Source organism: Phalacrocorax aristotelis, chromosome 4 (assembly GCF_949628215.1).
Source record: "Phalacrocorax aristotelis chromosome 4, bGulAri2.1, whole genome shotgun sequence".
Taxonomy (NCBI): domain Eukaryota; kingdom Metazoa; phylum Chordata; class Aves; order Suliformes; family Phalacrocoracidae; genus Phalacrocorax; species Phalacrocorax aristotelis.
Window position 1 is genome coordinate 53,350,520 of NC_134279.1, and position 21,425 is coordinate 53,371,944.

General features: G+C 38.2%; 1 protein-coding gene across 5 annotated transcripts in view; it reads left to right on the top strand.

Moving 5' to 3' along the window:
- CLOCK (clock circadian regulator) overlaps positions 1-21,425 on the top strand; it is a 63,601-nt gene that overhangs the window by 10,362 nt on the left and 31,814 nt on the right. For 3 of the 5 annotated variants that reach the window (XM_075091450.1, XM_075091449.1, XM_075091452.1), the window contains exons 2-5: positions 1,107-1,208; positions 4,505-4,592; positions 9,952-10,009; positions 19,991-20,105. The gene's annotated coding sequence lies outside the window, so the exon portion shown is untranslated. The remainder of the gene's footprint in view (positions 1-1,106; positions 1,209-4,504; positions 4,593-9,951; positions 10,010-19,990; positions 20,106-21,425) is intronic. The other 2 variants (XM_075091451.1, XM_075091454.1) reach the window with 1 other exon arrangement.

Below are 21,425 nucleotides of genomic sequence, written 5' to 3' on the forward strand. Positions count from 1 at the left end.
ACTCTAGACTATTTCATTTTACTGTATAGAAAAGTAGATAAGTAGATGATAATGGTCCACCTTTCTTATCCCGTTTGGCTTGTCCAGTAGAACTTCTTCAAACATAGGCATTCTTCTACCCCACCTTGACAGCTGCTTCTTTGGGTTCTATGTACTGGGGCACAGAGCGGTAAAGAACAGGGGGTTTGAAGTTCCTGGGTTTTTTTTTATCTTATGTCAAAGGAAATCTGCCTATGCTTGCATTTGATGGAAGGAAACAGATTTACGTATACCTGAAAGGATATACTTTGCCACATGGGAGTGCTGAATAGAGAGTATCAATAGTGATAACTGGCAGTGGTTTTCCCAGCAGGATTGTCAGCAGTAAAAACTATGCTACCAAATTGGCGCGTGCGTATTCAAAACACAGCACTGTATGTGGGATTACAGAGTTTGTGATCTGCGGAAGACAGGGAGGTATTTTTTTGTGGAGTAAGTAGAGTGTTTGTGTATAGAAATATCTATTGTATAGTTAGCTTCTGCTCAGTACAGCTTATTGAAATTAGTTTTTCGTTAGTGAGGGGAAGATGTTTGAGTCTTTCTTACGCTGTTGTGTACCATGTTCTCTGAGAGTTTTAAACTGTGTTTCGAGGTAGACCACGTGTCCTGTTTGAACTGTAGTACACACACAGAGTTAAGACTGTATTGATGTATTTTCTTTCCAGAAATTTGCCTGGTGTATTATTGATGTTCTGCAAGGTCATAATATACCCCAAAGCAATTGTAATGTAATAATTGTAATACTAATGCTTTGTAGGCATTGTTAGAACTGTAACTTTAATGTTACCATTAGGCTTGTTGCATTTGTCTCGCAGATTCGGATTTCTGGTAGTGCCAAAGCTACGTAAAAGGTGGTATGCACTTTTGAAGTTCTCCTTCATGTGTATTTACTTCATTATGTTGCATAGAGAAATTGGAAAGTGAAATTGTGGACAGTTTAGGGGTGGAAATAAAGTGTCTGAAATGGCAGGAGAGAAAACAGCAGCAATCAAGGACTCAGCTCTAAAAGTTGTTTTGAATGGATTCATCTTTTTAGAACTGTGGGGTTTTTTGTTGTTGTTTTTCAGAAGACTGTGCCAAAGACGACTTTTGTTCAGATGACATCACACTTGGACTACTAATGCTATCCACCCACTCTACAAGGCACAATGCATTTCTAGGTAATTTAAGTAAGTATGTAGATTTTATTGCTACTAGAACAGTAATGCCTTAAACAGAAGCATCTCTTTTTCAACCTCAGGCAAGGAAGACATTCCACTTCAATTTGAGATTGAAATTAATTTGTATGGGGCAAGAATAAACTTCAAATAAGCTTTTAATAAGCTTTCATCCTGTACACTGGAGCATGGAATGAAACAATTGAACTAACTGTACCTGAGCTGCCTTGGAAACTGGGGGGGGGGGGGGAAAGTCATGATGGCACTGTCCCCAGCAATGAAGTGTGCTATGCAGAATGATGCGTTGTAGTGAATGAGCATATGTATTGCTGTGCTCGCAGCTTTTTGGGGTGGGGTTTTTTTTTGCAGATGCTCTTGCTAAAGTGGAGAATGGGCTTAATGCTTCACTGATGTAAGAATATATAGAAAGCAAAAGAATGCATCCTAATAGGTTCAAGTAGCAATATCTCTGTTTACATGTCCTCTTATTTGTGGAAGTGTTGCATTTACCCACTTCCTTGATAGGACACTATGTACTGTTCAGCTGAAGACGGGCTAGGAGGTGCAGGTTTTCATCTTTGCAGTATTTGTCTTATCTTGCAGTAGGGTTACCGATTGCTTTGTACATCCATGGTTACGCAAAGAGAAACATGACAGGGTGGTTTGTTTATGGTTCGTCTTATGAGTGACAAAGGGGGTTTGATTCGATGTATCATGAGGACCGTGGTCCCCCATAGCCTTCATGTATGTGTTCATGTACTTTTTCTTTGTAGATGTTATTGTTAAACTTTTTCAGATGCTCCCTTGAAACTGATCTATTTAGGTAGATCAGACATTGTGCCAATCTTGCTGAAACTGGATTATTTTGCCTTGCTGGCAGAAAGCCTTCCTATATTCCTAATAGCTTAGCATGCATTGGAGATGTTTGGTCGTGAATGCAGTTACAGGTAGCAGTGCTTGTAGTTAATGATGCTCGACACTTTCTATTCTAAGACCCTGGTTTTATTTGCTTATAATTTAGCAAGACTTAAATCACTGAGCAGTAATTATTTTGTTACATATCTGCTTCAGCTAAAACTTTACCAAAAGCCAGCCTGTGTCTGAGAAAGGTACTCTTTTCTTGATTCCAAAGGCAATGAAGATCTTACCACTGGAAAGATAAAGCAACTGCGTATGTTAAAACATGCATTCACAGTTTTAGGAGAAAACTTAAACTGTTATGCTACAGTATTGGGCTATTTTTTTGTGTGTCATCCCAACCTCTTAGGCGGCATGATAGATATCTGAAAATACGGTTGGTACCAGTTCAATGATTTTTCTAAATCAATCTGTCCAAATCAGATGAGGTAGATATATTCCAAATCCTTTTAGTCATAACCAAACAGAGTTACTGAGCATGTTCTAGCTGGACTGAGAGAAGTAAACAGGCCTAATCTCCTCTACTCCATTGTGACGTCAGGTACAAACACTGAATAAGGAGACTTTCTTCTGCACTCTTTGTGCTTTTCCTTAGCCCCATTCCCCATCTATTGTTGATTCTGTCCTCCAAACACTGCCTTAGTAGTGTGTTTCCATAACGGCTGTGCAGTTTTTATTCAATTTTTCTGTATTTTTTGATTTTTCTTCCTTATTGATGCTCTTCTGTTTGGAACAGATCATAAAATATATTGTTTTGAACAATGCATGCTGTGTGTGGTTAAAAGTTACAAAAGACTTCTTTTTAAACATCCTGAAAACTTATGCATGCTTTGCGTCTTTGGGGTTCCTTTTCAACTAACCTTTTCAGACCACAAGGACCTGCTTTGTCTTATTAAGAATTTGTGTTTTCCAGGGTGTGCATCAGCTTTGTTTACTGCTTGTCTCTCCATGGCCTGTTTCCCTTCATCTTTACATTTTCATTAGTCCTTTTACTTGTGTTTCTTCCTCAGAACTACTTTTTTAACTTGTGCTAAAAATCATCAGTTTAAAACTGTTACAGAACTTTTGTATTTACTTGAATAAAAACATCTTTTTATACTTTTTAATGTTTTTCATAGAAGCATGAAAAGCAAAAAACTAAATAGAGAGAAAATACTTTTGACACTGATTTGTAGAAATAGAAAAGAGATTTGAAAGTTGTACTTTTTCTCACTGACTTGTGTGCGTGTGTGAGTCCTTGCAGTAGTGCCCCAGTCCTTCTATGGAAACGTTCCCATGTCACTACTTATGCAAAACCACATTTACTCAGGAGAGCGGTGAAGCCAACCTACTCTCTTATTCAGATTTGTTGTTATATGCCTACTGTAGATGTGCACACAATCAGAGCTCATCCACAAGGAATGGGAAATGTAGTATTGTAGGGCAGTTAGTTATCTTGGTCATAATTATTGGGGCTGTGCTGGCTATCTTGGTGAAGAAAAATTGCCACTCATTACATCAAAATGTGTTTAATAGGGTATATGGAGCTAATGATCTGAAAATGGTCTCTTGTTTCCTAGCTGAAATTTAAGGGAGAAAAGAAAATTTCTGAGCAAGCTAAGAGATTATCTTAGGTTTTACATTTGGGTCAGCGGAGTTGACTTAAATTAATGAAATAACGTAGTGGAGCTGCTGACCAAAGCAAGGTATACCCTAGGCCAGGCAGACAGGAGGGAGAGGTGCTGTGTGGGAGAAATCACCAGGTTGTTTGTCTAAAGATTCAAATTGTGAAACATGAAGACAGACTTATGAGGCAAGTTGAAGACTTCCAGTTCCACTTTCTAATGCTGAAACTAGAATGTGTAGTGTGGAGGATGATCTTGACGTTTCTGCCCCTCCATTTTGCTGCTTATAGGACTGCACTGAACTTTCTTTTCAAATATTTTGGGGTTTTTGTGTTGAAGTGACCCAAGAGTGTCTGGTGTTCATGAGTTATAGGAAGATGGAATTTGTGTTCAGTGTAGGAGTAAACGGAATGGTTTATTGCTTCTTAGATTTTTATGTATTAAAAGTATATTGAATTCATATTAAAATTCTGTAATTGCTTAATAGGGTTTAAAAAATCAATGAAATAAGTAATATTTAATGTTGATGAAAATTGCTTCTAACTGATTTGTTATTAAAACCAGAATTATTTACGAACTCTAGGTTTTACTTTGAAGCCGAGGCCCACACAGAAGGAAGCTTGTGAAATGAAAAGGATTATCATTATACTTAAAATGTTCTATTTATGTACATGTGAAAGTTTGTATAGTGTTATTTTGTGGTTTATTTTTCATTTTCTTAAAAGACAATTTGTCTTTAGGAATTGTTTTAAAGAGATCTGACTTTCTTTTCATCTAAATTTTTAGCAAATGCAGAGTGAAGCCCATTCTTCCATTTGCAAAACTCTTCTGGAAAATTACTTGGATGCTCTATATTGAATGTCAGTGAAACTGGGTGAGTCTGAATATTTTGATTATTCTAAGCAACTAACGAGTTAATCGTGTGTGACAAAATCCTGTTTATAACTTACAGTGCTAAGAGAAACTCTACATTTAACCTAATATCTAGAATATTAAATTATTATATAAACAAATGACATAGCTCAGAAGGGGAAAAAAAAAGGCAAAGATTAAGCAATATATTCCTGGCTTTCCTCCTAAGGTAAAAGGCTGTGTATATGCTGAATATATCTTTATCTAGTGTTTCTGTAACAAAGTTCTTCCATAACATAAGTTGCTAGATTGGTTTCCCTTAGCATTTCTGTCGTGGTATTCCTGTGGCTGTTTGCTGAGATGATGCTTAGAGCCAGGCTAATTTCAGCCTTATAGTAGACTAATATTCCTGTGTCGTTAATCTGCTTTTTTTCAATTCATGTAGTTGCTCAGCACTGGATTTAGAGATCAATTTGAATGATTGAAGCAAACACATGTTCATCTTTAGCCCTTTTAAATTTTGTTTGAGTTAGGGCAAGTTAAATCACAGTGGTGGTGCTTACATGCTTGTCTCAGTCTACACCATCTGAATTGCCAAATAAAAAAAACAATGACAGCTCTGTCTGAAAGTTCAGATGTGCCAGAATCTTCAGTTTTCTCTTCCTGCATTTGATAGCACAGGTAATAGGAGGAAATAAATAAATGAGAGAAAAACCTGAAAGAAATAAGGGGGAAACAAGAAAGGAAGTAAAATATTTAAAGGGGCTGGGGGGGTGTAAAAGATGGAGTTAAGAAAGCAAGCAAAGAGAAATGAAGCCAAAGTGATAGGGTTATCCAGTTTTATGTCTTCTGCTGAATTCTGCAATAAGGAAAATGAGTTTTTTGTGGTAGCCAATAGGTTGCCATGTACTACAATCTTTCTCCTTTTTTTTTTTTTCTTTTTTCTTAATTTCATTGTGGTGAGGAGTTAGGAGTAAAAGCCAGGAAGGCCAACAGGGTGCTGGGTTGCATCGAAAAGGGCATCATCAGCAGAGATAAAGAAGTCATCATCCCACTCTGCTCAGCGCTTGTCAGGCCACACCTGGAGTACTGTGCACAGTTCTGGTCCCTGCTATACAAAAAGGATGTGGAGAGGCTGGAAGGGGTCCAGAGAAGGGCCACCAAGATGATCAAAGGACTGGGAAGCCTGCCATACGAGGGTAGGCTGGGAGAGCTGGGTTTGTTCAGCCTTGAGAAAAGGAGGCTTAGAGGGGCTCTCATTACAACGTACCAGTACTTAAGTGGTAGCTACAAAGAAGATGGAGGCTCACATAGAGAGGACAAGGGGAATGGACACAAGTTGCTCTTGGGGAGATTCTGATTGGACATGAGAGGGAAATTTTTCACATTGAGGACAGTCAACCATTGGAATAATCTCCCCAGGGAAGTGGTTGACTTGGCCACGTTGGACACCTTTAAGAGTCGTCTGGACAGGGTGCTGGGCCATCTTGTCTAGACTGTGCTCTTCCTAGAAAAGTTGGACTAGATGATCCCTGAGGTCCCTTCCAACCTGGGATTCTGTGTGATTCTGTGAATTTTTCTAGAGTCTTTCAGTGCCCTCAAATACTCTGTTTGGTGAGATGACACCTGCTTTGCTTAGCCTGGTTTAGAAAAGTAGGATAAAATTCCAGTGTATGTATTACCATTTTTATTTGGATCATTAATATTGTTTTGGAGAAAATCTCTCAATTATGTCCCCATACCACATACTTGCTCAGGGTGTTTGAACTATATGTCTTTCCCATAAAACTAGTTTTTAAGTTCTGCAGGTGCGGAGCGCCCTTCTGTCTCTGTTGGGGATGTACAGGTCTGAGTCAATTATTAAATCCCTGAAAACCTTTGAATGGCCAGTGTGATGGTGGTGGTTGCTTCTGGAGATCAAGTGAAATCTAATGTAAAATAAGCTCTCTTGAACACCTAGCGTAGGAGTGTCAGCACCAGCTGCTTTGATCTACTGATCCATTTCTGCTGCTCCAGATTACTTGCTAATGGAGACGTAGCCAAAATTGTTCACTTTGGTTATAGGTCAGTAGGTAAGGGCAATTATCATCTGTGATATAACTGGATTTGTAGAATAGGTACATAAGTTTCAGTGCTAATATTTACAGCTTTCAAAGTGCCATGGATGTTCTTTGCAACTTCTGTTAATAATAACTGTTGAGGAAACAGATAAATGCTACAAGTCACAGTAAATCAAATTGCTAAATCATAACTGCCTTCTGAAATTTTGATTGCTTAGTCTGTTTTTATTCCCTGCTTATATTCTTAAATTGTTAAAAATGGGAATCATCTGATTTCTTTCATTTCATAATTTTTATATAGAATTCTCGAATTTGTATACTTCCCACCCCATGTGTTTTGCTTGAGCTGCTCATCTGCATTTAAAAAAAGCAAGCCAGTGTTTTATTGAGTCATTAAGTAGAATCAAGACAAAAAATGAAAAAGAGATGGTCTTTATAGGTGCTTGCAGTTCTTACAGTCTTTCTGTGCATTGAGCTGTAACCAATCAGGACAGATTTCTTTTTTTTCCATTCCCCGCCCTGGACTCAATTCCTCAATTTGAGGTTGTAGGTGGCAGTTGTTAAGGTTTTGAAAATGTAGGTAATATTTAGTTGCCCATGTTAACTCATTTTATCTTGAACTAACAGTTGTAAGAGTTCTCCCCATCTGCCCTGTGTAATTTTAAGTTTAGAGATTCACAAGAATCTTGCACACTTGCTAACAAAAGCTAGCATATTTTATTCTCCTATGCTTAAACATCTCCATTCAATTTGTACAGTCCTTTCTAATAGAGCGATTATTACTGCCATGTGTGTATGTAGCACTTTAGCTAGCAAAAACCCAATGCATTAGGTAAAAATCAAAATTTAGTACTTAGCTGCTTCATATATGCTTTGGGAGGAGGCCTAACTGAGGCAGGTACAAGCCTCAATTTAAAATTAAGAAAAATGTTGAAAGTTAAATCATGAGAACTGTAAGCCAGCATGTTATGAAGAGTCCTGATTATTTGAAGTAATCTTGTCTTACGAATATTGCACAGTTATGTTGAAGCGTATATTTCATTCTCACTCTATTTGCGTATTTCTTAATGTGTTAGACATAACTAAACTCTTTCAAGTCTTAATGTATGCTTGCATACAATACTGCTGTTCTCATTAGCCTCCTAGCATGTGGCCTCAACATATCTTTTGTACTAGTTTCAGGATTTCCTGTAAATATTGATAGCTTTTGGAATCCACTTCCTCAACACCAGTGTTAAATAGGCGACTAGCAGGATCCTAGGTCATTGAAACCATATTCACAATGTTCTGAACAGAAGAGAATTGCCATTGAAAATAAAACCTGATTATAGTTCTACTTTTTGATAACTGATATATTAATTGAAAATTGGAGTAGCTATAATGCCTTTATAAATACTTTCTTAATGTTACTTTTCAGGACTTAAGTGCTTGGAAGATCTAAGTTAGGTTCTGTTAATAAAATGGGAAAAGAGCCTATAAGGGGTGGATTACCACATTTGCTTTGATTTAAAATATTAATTGTAAAATACCTCTAGTGCAACTTGATTTTTTTTAACTAGGTCCTACTTGCTAGTTGAGATGACAGTCTTTTAAGCAGTGATAATTTTAGCATCTTCAGTAATGACCTGGAAGGGAAGGTTCTAAATGTTTACAAATAAAATATCGTTGTACTAATTTGGGAGGTGTTGAGAACTTGAGAATGCAGAGAAGGCTTTGAAGGGCAAGAAGTAAGCATACCGAGGCATGTGTTTTGGTAGATAGAAACAGTGTGGTCTGATCATTCTGTGAAAGAAAAGCTGGAGAAGTAGTAAAAGAGAAAAAGAAAAAAGCTGAGGAAAAGAGTTTACAGTCATATAAATGTAGTGAGTATGGTCCCAAGTAGTTGATATGATTTTGCGTTGAGTATTGTCGATAGTAAAAAGGACTAATAGTTCATCAATGTAAATGACTTCGAGGACTCATTTGAAACTTTTAAAAAGTTTATATGAAAGTATCAGGGCAGAACCTGAATTTCCCAAAATATTAAAAAGACCTGAATTTGTGACATTTTTTTCTTCCCCATTACCTAATCTTATCTCAAACATGGTAGCAGCAAAGCTTAAAAAGCTGGGCTTAGGAATTCCTCAATTATTGTACGTTTTATGTCTTCCAGTCAATATCGTGATCTTAAAATATTTTTGAAAGAGCTGAGGGAATGGGAGTTAATTTACAGAATTTTTGCTATGTGTGTTGATTTAGTCTGCAAGGTCCAGAAAGCTTTCATTTAAAAAAAAAGAACCAACATTTTGAAGATCATGCTGATCTATGGGAACAAGGAATTTGTTAGCCTGCTTTTGCTGCTTCTCTGGTGACCCTCAGAAGGTGAAGTCAGTAGGTTTTCTGGACTCGCTTAGTCAGCACAAGCTCTGAAAGTTTTTGCTTGTGTCAGTAGCAAGCCACAGAGGAGTGCATACTGCTGCTGCTCAGGAGAACGAAGAGAGAATTTGAGCAAATTTAATACCTACATAAATCGATAATGTTTTAGAAACACAGAATGCTAAAAAACCAGTTGGTGAGATGTTAACAGTGCTACTTCAAACTATGGTTTTCCTTTGAACAGTGTTTACTGAACATTCAGAAATTCAGTTATGTTCAGTGCTCTAATATTTGAATACTTCAGTAAAGATGTTCTTCCTTTTTTATTTCAATATCTGTAAGAATATTTATGCAGAATGATTACAGTAAAATTACCTTAAATTTAGAGTTGACTTCATATGCTTTGTTGCTGCATAGCTGTTTCTGCGTAGTTCATGCAGTACTATCCCTTTTGTTAAAATAATGCACCATCTTTCTTTCCTGCCTGATCAAGTCCAATTATTGACTAAACGTTGGCTGATGTTCCATTTTCCTTTTGATTCTTGCTTATAGCAGGGTGGTGAAAGGATCCCCAAAAGTCGTTACAAAGTGTTTTGCAAATAGTTTCCAGGCACAAGAAAAGTGAAGTCTTTCTGCCTTGGTTTTGTCCATTCTTTAGCCAGGGCAACAGTTAAGACATTTCCTCTCTGCATCAATTGCAAAACTTTTTTATTTTGTTTTGGTTTTTTTCCCTTTCCTGTTAAGGCACTTGTTGCCTCTGTAATATGAAAAACTTGTCCTGTATCTCAGGTTTTGCAATCACTGTAATTCCAGTTGAGCCTGGATTGTTATACTGAAAGTTCTGAAAAAGAGTATCTCTAGTGTTTTTTTAATGAAATTAAGGAGTAGTGCAATGCAGGCATTTGAAATTCTGTAACTATAGTACTGAGTTTTTATTTAATGTATTAACTTCTTTTTCTATAACAGGTGTTGTATTGGGGAAAACACTGAAGGATCCACTGGCAGACACCAGAATTTTAGAAAAGTAAGTCTTTACTTTTGTTAAGTCTTGTTAATCTTATGAGCATAACAGTAAGCACGCTAATACAGAAGTGTATTTTGCCACATATTTTTTGAACACACTGAAGTTACCATCCACTAGCATTTCCCTTGTTTTGTTCTGTTCTGTTTTCCTACTACATCGTTCTTTTTTCTTTTGTTACCACTTTCTGGTCTCCAGGATGACATGCAGGACTTCTGGGGGAAAGGGATGGGGGGAGGCAGGGAGGAGAAGCTGCTTGTTTGATAATTTTTGACTTGGTCTGTGCTTCATGTTGGACCTTAAAATGTTCCCTACTCTCTCATTTTATGGAAATGTGCAAGTGAAGTCTCACTTCTTTCTTTTTGAAGACGCTTTCCAGTGAAGTGCACTGCCTACTTCTGTTCTTCAGGCAGTCAGTCCACTCTTCACAAAGGCTTTACAGAATAATTTAGCTGTGCATGAGTCACCCATGCTGGGAAATCTAAGCATCAGAAGCACTTCCACAGCTGCACAAATCAAGGATTGTGCAATCAACTTGGAAAAAAAATTATGCCCATCACTAAATATTTTAAGTTATTTACATGTTTGCATTTCTGCATGAGATGGATAATTAAGTTTCATATTAAATATTAGCTTTCTGAAACACCTGTCACTTTTTCCTGGGTGTTGCTGTTAGCAACCGTCTAATATTTTTTTTATATGTGTCTGTTCGGTACACTTGTAAAATTCTAAGAGTTATAAATACCTGCTGTTGGTATAAATCATTCTTTCATTAAATTTACTTAGTTTCATATTATTCATTTAGGTGAATACCCTTGTATAATTATCTGTACTGAGGATCATCTTAAAACAGTCACGGTTCCTGTTAATTAACATGTTATTTGATAGATAGGTTGATAACTACTTACCGACATGTCAGGTATATATACTCCTGTGCTTTACATCTTGCTTGAGTTTTCCATTGACTCTAAGGCTGAGTTCTGGATTTGTTTTCATATCCAGAAGCTGACCCATGAGTCTGGGTCAGCGTATATAAGCAAATCTCATTCTCTCCAGAAATTTCATTTGTCGCGGGTTGCCACATAAGATGCAGCAATGGATGGGAAAATACAGATGTTTCATTTAAATATAAAGCAGACCTCTCAAGTAGTAGCTACAACACTTGTTTCTTTTAGCACAGATTTGAACCTCATTTTTCCTAATTTTGTTCTCTGGTAGTAATTTAACACATGGCGTAGGTCAGCATGAAATGGCACTGTTGCCAAAAGATGTCTAACCTGGTGATTCACTGCTTCCCCTTCCCCTGTGCCAACACAGCTTTTGAGCAGCCATATGGTGCAACAAATTTAGTTGATTTAGCTGAAGGAAACAATATTTGGGTTAGTTTAAGGCTGTGTTAACTGTGTGATCATGGATACTAATGTTAGCAGAAGAGAGGGAGTTTAATATGGGTATGGAAATGAGCATTCAAAGTAATTATCAAAGGCTAACATGAAAAGTTTCAGCTTAACCAAGGAGTTTGATAAAAGTGCTTACAAATATAACTGCTAGAGTGTGAAGTGCCTAGTATCTGTAGCCATGTAGTTACCTGCATGATCTATGTATATATTGTTCTTGCTTTCTTATGTGTGACAATTCTTAACCTGAGGACTGATTTGGAGGAAATACTTAGTCTGTTACTCCCACTTCCTAGGTGGGTTCCCAGTCCATGAGTTAGAATAAGTCTTTGTCGCCTGTTTAAACAAACAACCAGCAAAAAACCAAACCAAAACAAAACAAAACACCACACACAAAAAAAAAAATAACCCCTGAAAAACCCCAAAACCTTGAGTTCATTTCATTGAGTTGTCTGGCTTGGCATGCCACTTCCCCTCTGCCCCTTCTACGCCTTTTTAATGTGCGTAACTGAGAAGCAGTAAAATGTTTCTTGATGTTTGGATGTGGTAGATAATGGTACCTTAAAGCAGTAAGTTGTTGATATTAAATAGTTGGTTGTCCCTTAAAAAGTAAGGTGGATTATAAATCAAGGAAAACTAATTTAAGACTGATAGCTATATCCTTAAAATTTCTCCTAAATAGACTGTAAAGGCATTGGGTGCAGAAATAACTTGTGTAACTTCTTACAGGCCCTCTTGGCTATCTGTTGACTTCTTGGATTTCTGACTATTTTAGAATGCAGTAGTGAGATATGTAAAAAGTGTAAGCATTCATTTGGATATAAAAGCTAATAAGTCTTCATTGGGTAGATTTTTCTGGTGTAGGATAGAATTTTGGAAAAGGTTCATTTGTGTGAGTTTCAAAACCTGCTTTTTAGCTACCTTTCCGACCTTGCAACACAGACATGCATTTAAGGTGCTCGCCTAACATGTAGGTTCATGTTTTTCTGCAAGATTAGCTGTAGTGGATAGCTGAGTGTTTGTTTTTGGTGCAGTAATAATAATTGTAAAGTCTCGTTTTCTAAATTTAAACATGAGTTTATCAACACCAAGCAGTAATTTTTGTATGGAATGGAAGAAGAATTTACGTGGTGTTTTCCTGCGTTGAATGTGTAATAATTATGTCTCCTGAATTTGGGAATGAATTTTCTCTAGGACAGTTTTCAAAAATCAGTTTACTTCCTATATCTAGACATTCTTCCCTCTTGTCATTGGGGTAGAGGGAAAGCAATGTTTAACTCTTTGTCTCATTTCTCCATGATTTTTCATGTATATTTTTCAGTGTAAGGAATAGTGTGTTTAATTTTTCCTCTTTGGTGAGATGTATTAGTATCCTTTGTACTACTTGAGCTCTGAGAAAAACCATTGTAGACAAATTGTTGTTTAAAGTAACATCTGTATCTGATAGAAAACGTTTTAAATTGTTAATGCTCTGTTTCAGAAGTATGCATATTTGTAATTGGATGAATCATTTCAAAGTGGTGTTAACTCCAGGCTCCAGCATAGATATTTTGGTACCATATTTTAAAGGCTTTTTTCCTTAAATTTCTGTTAATATTGAGAAATTATCTTCACTTGATGATTAGTAATAATCAGTGGGAATTTAAATTTGTGAGCATGTGTGTGTGGTATTTTTTCCCCTTTTGAACTTCCAAAAAAACCCTGTAAATTCTCTACCTTCTCAGTTCTATTTAAGAGACTGGAGGAAGGAAGCTGGGATTTTATTTGTTCATTGTAAAATATACCAAGTTTGAGTTCCTCCTGTGAGAGAGGATAGCAGAATCTCCAGATTTTAAACCATCTCCAGCACTTCTTCCACAGTGCAGTGAGCATAAATTTGGGATCTGTCCCTGAGCTGGCTGGGTGCAGGTTGTTTCTGCTCAGAATCCCATTAAAGGAGATGGAGATTTACAGAGATGTGAAGATTTTCAGTTTTGAATTATAACTCTAACATGTTAGGTTCTCGTGATTAAAACTCATGTTGTGAAGGACTGAGGGTTTTTTTTGTTAAGCACCATTTAAGGAGGCAGTAGGTGTATATTTCAGCCAGGCTTTGATTACGAGTTGAATTGTATTTTAGATGTGCAAACACAATGCATACTCTTAACTCTAATCCATGGTTCCCTGTTACAGATCCAGGAGTGGGCAGATGTAGTTAAGAGATTCTTGCTCCTCTTTGCAGAGGGGTACTGTTCCTCAGCAGTGCCAATTTTCAAAGGTACATGAAGCCACACTTTTTAATAAGAACAAGATAATAACAATTTTATTTAAAACTGTGTGATACGTGGGTTCTTTTAGACACATCATTTCACAAATCTACTTCAGTGCGTGCCTGGAGCTGAAGGGGTGTGCTCCACCAGTAAAAGCCACAGGAGGGTGACAAGGGGCAGGGTGGAGCCTTATAGGTAACAGCAGGTGCAAGTGACACCTAACATGTAGCCACAGTCTTTCTCTTGTACAGACTAGTTGCACAGGATTTACAAGCATTTCTGCCACACTTACGGCTTTGTTATTGGAGGAAGGGGATCTCCAGTGAGGAACTGTGCATAGAAAGGACTGAGCAAATATTTTAAATTAGAATATGGAAGAATAGCAATTGTTTCTGATGGCTTGATCATTAAACACCGCCTTTCAAATTTATCTTACAAACTTAGTTAGGTTTGTACTTTCTTGATGATCCTTTACAGTTTTCCGAAACATGGAGAGGGTTCACTGACAAAATCTGAAAATCAGTATTATAATGACTTTATTTTAATAATCTTTGTTAATAATTTGAACAGAGTGCATAAGCAACACCTCAGCTATCTCCAAATGCAGTTAATTTGGTTAATTTGGATCCTAGAAGGCAAAGATAATACAAACAGCCTGGAAAGGGATGGGGAGGGGAAAAAAAGCCCGGTAAGTGGTTCAGCACCCCACTGTCAAGGACCAGTTTTGTTAGAAGCCTGGCAATCTGCTGAGCACTGTCCTGGTCGCTCTCAGGTCAGTGGAGGGGCAGGCTGCTCCCAGGGGAGAGCAGCCAGGATCTGGCAAGTGCCCAGATGGCCAGCAAGTTCCCAATGAGGAGGCAGATCTGAGGATCAGCGAGAAGTCAAATCAGCGAGTCGTCAAATCAGTGAGTCAGAGGCCAGATCAGTGGGGTATGTGGACAGATATGCGCAGGCTCCTACATAGCCCACGTGAAGAGTCAGAGGCATCTTACAGCTTTCTTGCACTTACCTTCACTGCAGTCTGAACTAAGATTAGAGCTACACCCTATCAGGAAGAGAGCTGTGGGCCTTTCTCTGTGGTGAGGAAGAGGAAGGAGATGCAGACTCCAGAGAAGAGCGGAAGGGTGGTAGCAGAAGAGCTGGTTGAGCAGAAATCACCCCAGATGATCTGGAACAGGTGGGCAGGGGTGTTTCCTTTAACCGTGAGGTAGAGAGGTGTTTCCTTTAACCGTGAGGTAGAGAGGTGAAAATTGCAAACTGCATTCAGTCCTGAGTTACAGAGCAAAGTTCTCTCCTGGTGGCAGGATGGTCTAATACATGAAGAATGCAGGACAAAATTGCTTTTTCCTGTAATCTTCATCATCCATGTTTCTATGAGGATCTTATTTATGGTGACTTTTAACCAGACTTGTCAGAGCAGCTTGCTTAGGTCCATTACCTTTGCAGGGAGTAGACAAGGACCCATCTGTGTGACAAACCATTCCTAATAACGTAACCTCTTTTTACCTCTGTGGTTGCTATGTTCTCTCCTGCTCATGGTGATCTGTAGGCTCTTTCCAGCTGCCGCTGTTTATTTGGACTACGTACAAATAGGTCTGTGGGCAAATAGTATGCACTCTCTCAAGTGCCTTTATAGCTCAACTAAATCTGTGATATTGCTGAGCACTACCAGAACAGGCCTCCTACCAGGCAGTTCATCTCTCCCATGGACCACTTGGTTTTAGCCACTTTTCCAGAAGTCCCTCATGAGCAGACTTGAGACTGGATGAGTTATTCTGATAATGGTAACGTGCACCACCAGTCACGTGTCCTGCTGCCTTTTTGTCATTATATTGCACACAGATGTGGCTTTGTCTACTCCCTGCAAAGGTAATGGCCCCGAGCAAGCTGTTCTGCCAGGACTCCTGTCCACTCACAAGTTTTCCTATTAAAAGCCCATCTTGGGATCAAGTTGTTTGGATGTCTGCACTAGAAGCAACCCTCTTCTACTCTGTTTTAATGTGAAGTAGGCTAAGATGTACACCTGCTGTTAGAGTGTGTTTATCTACAGAAAATGTCATTTCTGGGGTGTGTCAGCTCTTCTGCACAAGTTCAGACCAAGATTGCAGTTGGTTTGTTGACATGGTAGAGAACAGTTTGCAATACATGACCGTTCCCAGCTGCTAGAATAACCTTTTCAGCTGCAAAGTTTGGACAGCATTTCTTCAAATTCCTTTCAGCCCTATCTTCTGCTATTTTTGTTTGTTTTGCCTTTTTTTTATTTTGAGGTAGAAAATGAAGGAGACATATGTCAGTTTTAAAAACACAATGTTTTAACACATAGCCTTTGATTAGTGAGAAGGGATCAATCAGTGATTACCCTAATCTGCTTTCTGTTGGTGAGTATACTATTGCAAGCAAAGGAGCAAATACCTCAAAACCTGCTGGCTTGTTCTATTAGGCCAGCCTATATCTGATTAGAGGGCAGGTTATGGTTTGCCTGTCTAAACATCTCTCACTCTCTGTGAAAGTCTATGGTTATTAGAGAGGAACTAAACCAAAATAAATTCTTCCCCTTCTCCTTCCCTCTACCCCACCTCCAAAAAAGAAAAAGCTAAAGAGAAAAATGGTTGGGCTGGGAGTAAATCTATGCAGCAAAGACCAAAATGGAAAACATGAGTGATGGTGATGCACTATTCTGGAAATGAGATAATGGATGGATTTCTGTTTGCCCATTACAGTGGGATGTCCCAGTAGAGTAAATCCCCAAAGTTCATAATCCAGGTTATCAGAAGCAAATGTTTCCGTGCTCACGGAAAGTACTATCAAGGTAGTTTATAAATATCCTCAGAATCTGTGTAGCGAATAGGACTTTTGGTGCTGTGCTTATGTTGGGAGCCAGGTTCTGCTCAGCTGTTTGCTCACAGTGTGATTTTTCTGCTCCTCGGCTTGCTTACCCTGGTATGTAACTAGTGTTAAAGCTCTGCTGGGGCATCGGGTGCTGAAGAAGTGCAGACTGGTGTGCTGTGATTTTGATTCTTTAAACAAGATCTCTAAAGCTTGTCCTCAGTGATTATAATAACTAGTCTATTCCCCTGGCAAAATAGGGTTATGACACAGAGATCAGGTTGTATTAAAGAACTTAATCTGTTTCTGTTTGCAGAAACTGTAGTGTCGGAAAACTGTATTGTTTCCTATATTTTTCCTGGGATCTTTCCTGGGAGAAATTATTTGTTTTAATAATACATGTCATCTTGCATTAATTCTGTCTGAGCACTGTAATCTGTAAAGTCACGAAAATATTACTTAAAATCAAGACATTTTTATATAAGTCTTTTTTACAATATGAGGGCAATATTGATTCTTCCTCAAAAATATTTAGCCATGCTGTCTTTATGTTGAAGTGCTGGAGACCTAAGGGTTTCAGTAACTGATTATATACAAAATTAAGTACGGACAATACAGTGTCTAGTGTCCCATCCATTTTTCAGTTCTGTCTTGACAGAACATCTGTCATGAGCAAGACTGTAGTGTAATTTCACAGTTTGTTCAATCTTTGTATTTGTTTCTAGGATTTAATATCACCAGCATGCATACCAGTATTGTTGATAACACTGGACAGATGTTACTGAAATTCTTTCAGTCTAAAACAGGGAATGTTCTATCAGATGGTGTGAACTTTTCACAATTACCTTAGGTTGGATTGTAGCTCATGTGGTTTAACCCCAGCCAGCAACGCAGCACCACGCAGCTGCTCACTCACTCCCCCCGCAGTGGGATGGGGGAGAGAATCAGAAGAGTAAAAGTGAGAAAAACTCATGTGTTGAGATAAAGGCAGTTCAACAGGTAAAGCAAAAGCCACACATGGAAGCAAAGCAAACCAAGGAATTGATTCACTGCTTCCCCATTGCCAGGCAGGTGCTCAGCCACCTCCAGGAAAGCAGGGCTCCATCACGTGTAACGGTTACTTGGGAAGACAAACGCCATCACTCCAAACGTCCCCCCCTTCCTTCTTCTTCCACCCCCAGCTTTATATACTGATCATGATGTCATATGGTATGGGATATCCCTTGGGTCAGTTGGGGTCAGCTGTCCTGCCTGTGCCCCCTCCCAGCTTCTCGTGCACCCCCAGCCCACTCGCTGGTGGGGTGGTGTGAGAAGCAGAAAAGGCCTTGACTCAGTGTAAGCCCTGCTCAGCAGTAACGAAAACATCTCTGTCATCAACACTGTTTTCAGTACAAATCCAAAACACAGCTACTTGCTACTGTGAAGAAAATTAACTCTATCCCAACCAAAACCATCACAGTGGCTTTTTATGCTATGACTTACTCAGAACCTTGTTTCTGTGGCCAAGCAATAACTTGGCACCCAAAAACTAACTGTTTCTCTGTAAGTAGTAAGTCAGCATATGCAGTGTTGCTAGTTTTTGTGATTTTGCTACAGATTGAGCAATGTTGTTTATTAATAGTTTGTATATCCATGGCAGCAGCTAAGGGTTTTGAGGGCTTCAGCATTCTTAAAGATAGTAAGTTTCTAGTTTGAAAACATGCACTGAATGTGTACAAAAGACATAGTATCTAGAGAGAAATACACATAATTCACTGTATTAAAAAAAAAACCTCATGAACTGTAGAGACAGACCCATGACCTTTGAACACTTGTGGCTGACAATGCTGGTATGTAGGCGTCTTAACCTTTCTTCTGGCTTTCACACGCATGCCATTTCTACTGAGTTAGGGATCGATGTGGGTTTGGTTACAAAAGCTTTTCCACTGTGATTAGCTTTCCTTTTGGTCTGGTTTAAGCTTGCTTATGGCCATTTATGACATAAACATTCCTTTCCTCCTCATCTTAAAATCCCTTTTGGAAGTGTCCTTAAAACCCTCCTCTTCCTTCATTCAGTTTTGGGCATGATCAAATATAGTTTTGTGCTTAAGTCCTGTGGTGTTTATCTTAAGTGTTTAGTTCTGATTTTTTAAAAAATGCACCTCTACATACCGCAGAGATGAGGTCTAAAATTTTCCTCATTAGAACTCTGTTAGGAGCTGGGTGAGAGCTGGCAGAGTTGTTAGACTCCAAGCAGTTTAAAAACATGGGTTTCATGTTGCAGTCTCTGTAACCGAGACTTCCATGGGACTCTTTGTCACTATTAATGTTTGCACTTGTCAAACCGAGCAAAACAGAATAGGAGAGGAGGCTGTAAGCGCCTAAAAAAGTAGGTCAATGGGCCAGCAGGTTGTTTGGCCAGAAAAGAACGAGTGGCTCCACTGAATCATGCTGTAATTGTTTTTCTTCTGTTGGCAGATTGTTCTGCTATGCTTTAACTTCCTATGTTAATATTTGCATCTGTATTTTAACCACTTGAGAACCTCTGTTAGGTGCAGGGGAAAGAGAAACTTAGTTTTTCTAATCAAATAAGAGATAATTCTGGTGTTGTCCATAGACTCCATTAACGAATTTAAGAGTAGCATAGGTTTAGTTTTTATATCCCAGCTTCCTTTTTAGAAATTAATATGCTTTAAAATAAATTTTTTCAGAAGTGGTACAAGTACATTGTGTAGTGAATACGTTTTATATTAAGAACAGTAAGCAAGGCAGATAGAAACAGGATAAAGATGAGAGAAAAAACTGATTTCATGTAACTTTGAAGTGTGGAAAGTAGTATGGTTCAAGGCAAGAAACTGTATAAATGAAATGTAATGGTATAAAGAGACTGGAATTTAGTGATCACTTATACTGGTGCTGAGGTTTTTTTATGGAAAAAGTACATTTGTGAGATAAGTTTGCAATACATTCTTGAAAGTGTTTTTGTAGTGGGTTTTGAAAGAAGGGGTTAATGGCTGTGTTTGAGGGAGTAGCAATAATGCAGCTGGGCATCTTTGCTAGTTGCCAGCAGCATTCCACAGATTTTGGAGTCCTGAGAGTGGCAATTTTGGAGACTTAGTGAGGAGAAGATGTAACAGGGAGAGCCAGGAGAGGCCCAAATAAGAGTTTCAGCAGAAAAGGGTTTTTAAGTAATGGTATAAAGATATACTTTGAAGGTAGCAAGTGGAAGTGAAGATGTGGATGGTGTAGGTGATATGGCATTCAAAAGTAGAAATGGTGTCAAGATTAAAGAAAAGCATAAAGTGTTAGCTTAAAGCAGAGACGAAATTGTGTCAGAATATCCTGCTTATCAAGGAGAAAAGCTTTAAAGCAAGGTGAATGCGGGTAGTGAAATACTTGAGATATTTCTAATAAGCAGACTATTGCATTTAAAAATTACTCTCGTTGGAATGATTACTTCACTTTTATTAAAAAAAAAGTGATCATTTTAAAACTCATTGATTTTAAACCTCTCCTTTTTTATTTTTTCACAGTTCAAAATTTAATGCTTTTCTGCAGAAGAAGATAAAGCTAACTCCACGTTGTTCTTCAAAGGAATCAGGTTTCATCCCTAAGCCTCATACTTTAACAAGTCGGAAAGTGTAAAAGGTAAAATTGTAATTAATAAGGTTCCTATGGCTTTCAGTTATCAACACTAAAGGGCAGAGTAGCAGTGTTAAGTAGTGCCTTTTGTTCTCCAGAACACAGCTGAATTTGAATCTTGGAAATAGATGTAGTCCTTGATTTCTGCAGTGTTTGCTTTAAACTTGACTGGTTTCACTGAATTATCTCTGCAGTCTTATCCGTTGGCATGTATAAGCACTGAGAATGTTCAGCATCTTTCAAATTCGGATGCAAAGACAGAAGGGTCAGACCTTGAAAAGTGAGAAACAAATGCACTGCAGGCGCATCTCCTGTAGTCTTTAAGTTCTTTTAACTATTTGTCTTGGATACCAAATGTAAGTTGCCAGTTCTGACATAGGATCTGTATACTGTAACAAGTGAATTATTTTATTGAACTGTAGAAATCGAGTGCTTTGTTAAAGTGAAAGTACTATTACATTGTTTTACATACAACTGATGTGAAGATGTCAGTTATGTCAGGGGTGAAAGTTTTCTGTAGTTAGCTGTATATGTATTTTTTACAGGTTAAGGGAACAATATATCATTTTTCCTTCAGAATTTCATATTACTCTTGCTGCCTATAATGTTAGGTACCAAATTTGTTTAAAAATTAACACAGATCTAAAAGTGTAAATAGTGCATACCTGTATTAGTGCATACTATGTAATCTAAATGAAAACAAGTTTCTAACTGGTGTCTTGATTTTAAATTTAATTCCATGCCAGCGATGGTGTTTTGCTTTTACTGCTGAGCAACCTTCTGTTGCTGCGTGCTTTTGACAAAAATTCAAACAAATACTTCATAATTTACTTTCCTCGTGCCATTTCTGGCTGGTTTTCAAATAGTGCAACTCCATTACTTTATAAAACTTGGCCAGCTGATTTGGGGAATTTAATTTGTCAGTATGGCCAATGCAATTGTTGTTTTGAAGAATTGGAGTGAAGGAGTGGTTGGCTTCCAGTGTGTCTTCAGAGAACTAGATTTTGGAGAGTAAAGGCAAGGCAAAGTTGAGTCATATTAACTGAAGAAGTGGGTGAGAGGGCTCATGGGGCATTTGGGCAAAACCATATGCATACCTTGTGATGTACCTTGAAAGAGATTGTGCTGCTGCACAGCTCTCCCATTTACTTTCCTGCTGCACTCAGGTTAAGAAACTTCGTGGGCAAAAATGCCAGTCTCGTGAAGGAAGCCTGCATCTTTTGTGGCTGTTGTAGACTCTGAGACAGTTTGGTTAAACATAAGCTTTCTTCCTCAGTTTCCCCATATATTAAAAAACTGGGATAAGATTTTCCCAGAATGTTTTGC